Source organism: Arachis hypogaea, chromosome 14, assembly GCF_003086295.3.
Source record: "Arachis hypogaea cultivar Tifrunner chromosome 14, arahy.Tifrunner.gnm2.J5K5, whole genome shotgun sequence".
Classification (NCBI taxonomy): Eukaryota; Viridiplantae; Streptophyta; class Magnoliopsida; order Fabales; family Fabaceae; genus Arachis; species Arachis hypogaea.
Window position 1 is genome coordinate 98,963,660 of NC_092049.1, and position 5,868 is coordinate 98,969,527.

Here is a 5,868-nt window from a genome sequence, read left to right on the forward strand (position 1 = left end):
TTATCAATGAATCGGGTGTTGTTGGATTGTTTTAAGCATTCCGTCCGGTTTATGTCTGAGGAATCAAAGGAACCGGTGGTTTTGTAAAGTTATTATTTAAATGTGGTGATGGTGAGTTGCAGTTGAGCAGAATGCCAGGGATTTATCCTTTTGGCTGCAAATTCTTTAGGAGATCAACAAGACTTAGACCGAATACCGATTGTGCGAGAATTTCCCAAAGACATACCCGAGTTCCCATCTCAGAGAAAAATCGAATTCGCTATAGACTTAGTGTTGGGGGCTGGACCAGTGTCGATTGCACGTTACCAAATGGCACCGTTAGAATTGGTAGAGTTGAATAAGCAATTAGAAGAGTTGATAGAGATGAACTTAATTTGACCAAGTGTTTTTCTGTGGGGAGGACCTGTGTTATTGATGATCTGATGGACCAGTTACAAGGAGCACGCGTGTTTTCAAAGATCAACCTAAGGTCGGGTTAACATCAGATTAGAGTGAAAGAAGCTGACATTCCAATGACTGCGTTCTGAACTTGATATGGTCACTATGATTACGCGGTGATGTCCTTTGGGCTAACGAACGCCCCTACTGTGTTCATAGATTACATGAACAGGGTGTTCCAACCCTTTTTGGGTAAATTTGTGGTGGTATTCATAGACAACATACTACTGTATTCTAAAACCAAAGAGAAGCATGAAGAACACTTGAGAGTTGTGTTGCAAATCTTGAAGGAGAAGAAATTGTATGCGAAGCTTTTGAAGTGCGAATTTTGATAGAGAGAAGTGATGTTCTTCGTTCATGTGGTGAGTAAGGATGGATTGCAGTGGATCCATCTAAGATTGAGGCAATGACTGAGTGGAAGAGGCCGACGACCGTAATTGAGATTAAAAGTTTCTTAGGATTGGCTAGATATTATAGGAGATTCATCAAAGAATTCTCACAAATTTCCTTGCGAATGACGAAGTTGACGCGTAAAGAAGTACCATTTGTGTGGTTGTCAGAGTGCGAAGAAAGTTTTCAAAGCTTGAAAGAAAGGTGAACCTCTGCACTAGTACTTATTCTACCTGAGCCGAATGAACCGTTTAAAGTTTATTGCGATGTATCATTAAAAGGCTTAGATTATGTGTTGATGCAACATCAAAACATGGTGGCTTATGTCTCACGACAACTGAGACCACATGAAATGAATTATCCTACGCATGACTTGGAGCTAGCGGCTGTTGTTTTCGCTTTGAAAATTTAGAGGCATTATCTATACCGAGTGAAGTTTAGGGTCTTCTCTGACTACGAGTTTGAAGTATATTTTTTTATCAAAAGGAGATGAACATGAGGCAGAGAAGGTGGATGGAGTTGTTGACGGACAAAGATTTTGACTTGAACTATCATTCCAGAAAGGTGAATGTGGTGGCGGATGCCTTGAGTAGGAAGTCTTTGAATGTGGCATGGATGATGCTCAAGGAAGAGGAGTTGTTAAGCAAGTTTGCGAGTTTGAGGTTAGGAGTGGAGGATGTGGCTGAAGGTGTGAGATTGAACTAATTGTAAATCCCGAGTAACTTTAAGACTAAAATTCAGAAAGCACAAGAGAGTGAAGAATTACAAAAAATGATAAAGGCTGTGGGAAAAGGAAAAACAGAAGAGATTAAGAAGGATCAAGAAGGGATTTAGAGGTACAAAGAGAGAATTTACGTACCAAGTGTGGGAAGCTTGTGGAATGAAATATTATCCGAAACTCATAAGAGTGGATTTTCAATTCATCCTAGAGTTACTAAGACGTATCAGGACTTGAAGAGGACGTCCTGGTGGCCAACAATGAAGAATGACGTGGCGGTGTATGTGGCTAAGTGTCTGACGTGTCAAAAGGTAAAAATTGAACATCAGAAGCCATCTAGCTTGTTATAACCTTTAGAGGTTCTGCATGCAAATGGGAAGGCATCACTATGGATTTTGTAACCGGTTTACCAAAGACACGAGCTGGGTTTGATGCGATTTGGGTGAGTGTTGATCGGTTGACTAAATCCGCTCATTTTCTACTTGTTCAGATGACATATTCTCTAGATAAGTTATGCGATTACATAGCGTGCCGACTACAATTGTATCGGATCGTGATCCCCGTTTCACTTCAAGGTTTTGGGGAGCCTTTCAGAAGGAGTTCAGTACCCGATTGTGTTTAAGTACCACTTATCATCCAAAAATGGATGGACAATTCGAGAGAACTGATACGCGAATTGATAACTCATACAACTTAACCGACAAGTGCACCGGGTGATGCCAGAGCATTTTGGCCAGTTTCACTGACCTTTTCTTTACTGCTTTAGGGTAGTTTCATGCATTTTCTTAGTTAATAAGCAAGTCTTGGGTAGATAATCACTTACATCTTGATTCAAGCAAACATTATGAATTTCATGTGATTTTATGAGAATTATGCATGAATTGAATGACAAATTGGATAATGCATGTCTCATAACTTGGATTAGAGCTTTGATGCACTTTATTTGCTTGATTTCAGGACAAAGGAAGCAAGGAAGAGCCACGTTAGCAGCCACGTTAATCTAATTAATGTGACCTCTAACGTGGAATGGGAATAAACTTGCAACGTTAATGAGAAAAGTGATTGCCAATAACGCCTTCGAGACCATCATGGCCCACGTTAATTGTCACGTTAACTACATTAACGTGGTAGTTAACGTGGAGAAAAAGGGAGCTCCAGCGTTAGTGGTAAAAGTGAACACCACTAACGCTCCAAATTAGCAATTAGCCACGTTAAGAGTCACGTTAACTTAGTTAACGTGAACTCTAACGTGGAAAGGAGGACCATGCCAACGTTCGTGACACTCACCTTTGCCACTAACGTTGGACTAAGCCCAATTGGCCACGTTAAGAGTCACGTTAACTACATTAACGTGAACTCTAACGTGGGAGGAGCAAGGAATCGTTAACGTTAGTGACACTCACCTTTGTCACTAACGTTGGACCAAGCCACTATGAGCCACGTTGGCTGCCACGTTAATTGCATTAATGTGGAAGCTAACGTGGAGGAAGGAATGATGAGCCAACGTTAGTGACACTCACCTTTGTCACTAACGTTGGAGATGGCTATCACCACAACGTTAGTAGCCACGTTAAGACAATTAACGTGAGGCACTAACGTGAGAAAGGGCGTTTGGAGCGTTAGTGAGAAAGGTAAGTGTCACTAACGCTCTCGAGGCTAAGGCATGCCCACGTTAAGAGCCACGTTAGTTATACTAACGTGGACTCTAACGTGAGAAAAGGGGGGCTAAGAGCAACGTTATTGGCAAAGGTAAACGCCAATAACGCTTGCGATGGACTAAGAGGCAACGTTAGTGGTCACGTTAGTGCCACTAACGTTGAAGTTAACATGAACCATCTTGGGCTAGGAACGTTAGTGAAAAAGGTGATCGTCACTAACGTTCCCGAACCCACATTTTCACTTAACGTTAACGCCACTAACGTCCTAGCTAAAGTCCATGTCTACTTCACACTTTCTCTGCAAGTAAAGCTGAGCCCACTGAAGATTCCAAATTGCTTCAAACTCAAGATCCAAAGGCCCATATCCAAAGACTTGAAGAGCCAACTAGAAGATCAGAAGAGTAGTATATATAGGAGTAGTTTTGAACTAGAGAGGGAGCTTTTGGGGCATTGGGAGAACTACTCTCTGTATAATTTTACTTTCTCTATAACTTTTAGTTTTACTTTCAGAATGTATTCTCCATCTTTGCTTTCCATTCCCAGAGCTATGGACAACTAAACCCCTTTCATTGGGTTAGGGAGCTCTGTTGTAATTTGATGGATCAATAATAGTTTTCATTATTCTTCTTCTTTCTTTTCTCTTGATTTTACTAGAAATCTTTCAATCTTCATCCAATTGGGTAGTTGTCTTGGAAAAGAAGCTATTCATACTTGGATCTCTTCGGAACCTTGGAAGATGAATGAAGAGATCATGCTAGAAATGCTTTCTCATGTTGGACCAAATTGGGGTTTGGATGGATATAGTGACATATAATCCTACCAACACTTTGATTTGGGAATACATGTGGTATAATCAGTGACCACTCTTCATCTCTTCTCATGAGCAATTAGACCAAGGAATTGGCTATTGATCAATATTTGAGAGATTGAATTACCAAGGAATTAGAATTCAATCACTTAAGATTGCCAAGGAGATCAATGAATGCATTGATTGAGGAAGAGATGGAGATGAACTTGATCCAGAGAATACAACATCTCCTGAGCCCAATAAATCCCCCATTTCTGATCTTACCCATTCTCTTTACTTTCTGCCATTTACTTTTATGTTCATTTCCCCAAATCCCCATTTAAGATTCTGCAATTTACTTTCCGCCATTTACATTTTGCTCTTTAATTCCAGCATTTACACTTTCTGTTATTTACTTTCCCGCCATTTAATTTCCTGCAATTCTTAAATCAAATTCTGCTTAGCTCAACTAGAACATTCCTCTAATTAAAGTTTCTTGACCAATCAATCCCTGTGGAATTCGACCTCACTCTATTGTGAGTTTTTACTTGACGACAATTTGGTATACTTGCCGAGGGAAAATTGTTAAGAGACAAGTTTCCGTGCATCAAGTTTATGGCGCCGTTGCCGGGGATTGATTTTGTATCAACAATGATTAAATTGGTGGATAACTAGATTGAGCATTTTTTTTGTTTGATTTAAATTCTGTTTGATTAATTTACTTTTAGTTTTAGTTATTTCCTTCCCTTTACCCCTACCCGTTAGTGGTGTTCTCGTAGTTGTTACAATTTAGTTCACTAACCCACTAACTGTTTGATATATTGCATCACTCACACTAACAGCATTTTTTTTAACAAAGAATACTCTCTATCTTCTTTTTGCTTTGGCCTTGTTGGTTGTATGATAGGTAGAAGAAGCGGGGCTTTAACTTCCTTCGATTCTGAACTTGAGAGGACCTTCCTTAGACTAAGGAGGGAAGCAAGAGAAAAGAGAATTGTTGGTGCTGAGGAAGAGGAAGAGTACTTTGAACCAGACATGGATGAGAATATGAAGAACCATCATGAAGAAGAGGCTCACAACTATGGCAGAGAAGGTTCAGCAAATCATGCTGGGCAAGAGAGAAGAGTTCTGGGCTCTTACATCAATCCAAACCCAGGAAACTGTGGAAGTAGCATTCAAAAGCCAACCATACATGCCAATAACTTCGAACTAAAGCCACAGCTTATCACCCTTGTTCAGAACAACTGTTCATTCGGAGAAAGTGTCCAAGAAGACCCCAATCAATATCTAACCACATTCTTGAGGATATGTGATACTGTGAAGTCTAATGGTGTTCATCCGACACCTATAGACTGCTTTTGTTTCCCTTCTCTCTCAAGGACAAAGCATCCAAATGGCTGGAATCCTTTTCGAAGGAGAGTTTAACAACCTGAGAAGATGTGGTGAACAAATTCTTGGCGAGATTCTATCCTCCTTAACGGATCAACAGGTTGAGAGCTGAGGTACAGACCTTCAGGCAACAAGATGGTGAGACTCTATATGAAGCATGGGAGAGGTTTAAGGACTTGACAAGAAGGTGCCCACCAGATATGTTCAACGAATGGGTGCAGTTACACATCTTCTATGACGGTCTTTCTTACGAATCAAAGAAGGCAGTAGACCACTCATCTGGGGGATCTCTAAACAAGAAGACCATTGAAGAAGCCATAGATGTCATTGAGACTGTAGCCGAGAATGACTACTTCTATGCTTCTGAAAGAGGCAACACTAGAGGAGTAATGGAGCTAAATAATGTGGATGCACTGCTGGCCCAGAACAAGCTGATTACCAAGCAGCTGGCTAACCTTACCAAGAAGATGGAGAGGAACCAAGTAGCA

The 5,868-nt window shown here is 40.6% G+C and overlaps 1 non-coding gene across 1 annotated transcript; it reads right to left on the bottom strand.

The window, feature by feature from the left end:
• Positions 1-5,478: 5,478 nt before the first annotated feature.
• Positions 5,479-5,585, bottom strand: LOC112745505 (small nucleolar RNA R71). The gene has a single exon (XR_003173430.1). It is a non-coding gene; the product is annotated as a small nucleolar RNA R71 (small nucleolar RNA).
• Between the last annotated feature and the right edge of the window lie 283 nt (positions 5,586-5,868).